A 211-nucleotide genomic window follows, 5' to 3' on the forward strand; every position below is an offset into this window, starting at 1 on the left:
AAAAAAAAAGAAAAAAAAAAAAAAAAAAAAAAAAACCACAACAAAAAACCCACAAAAAAAATAATCTTCACCTGGCATTTTGCAGAAAGAAAAAAAAAAACAAAACCCAACCATAAAAGTGATACCTGGCCTGGGGGAGGTGTGTGGGGCCAGGGGGAGTCTAGAGCTAATGAAGGGCTAACGAGGGGCAGGGGGTGAGGGGGGGCTGTGT

Source organism: Calidris pugnax, unplaced genomic scaffold (genome assembly GCF_001431845.1).
Source record: "Calidris pugnax isolate Ruff unplaced genomic scaffold, ASM143184v1 scaffold429, whole genome shotgun sequence".
In the NCBI taxonomy this organism is placed as follows: domain Eukaryota; kingdom Metazoa; phylum Chordata; class Aves; order Charadriiformes; family Scolopacidae; genus Calidris; species Calidris pugnax.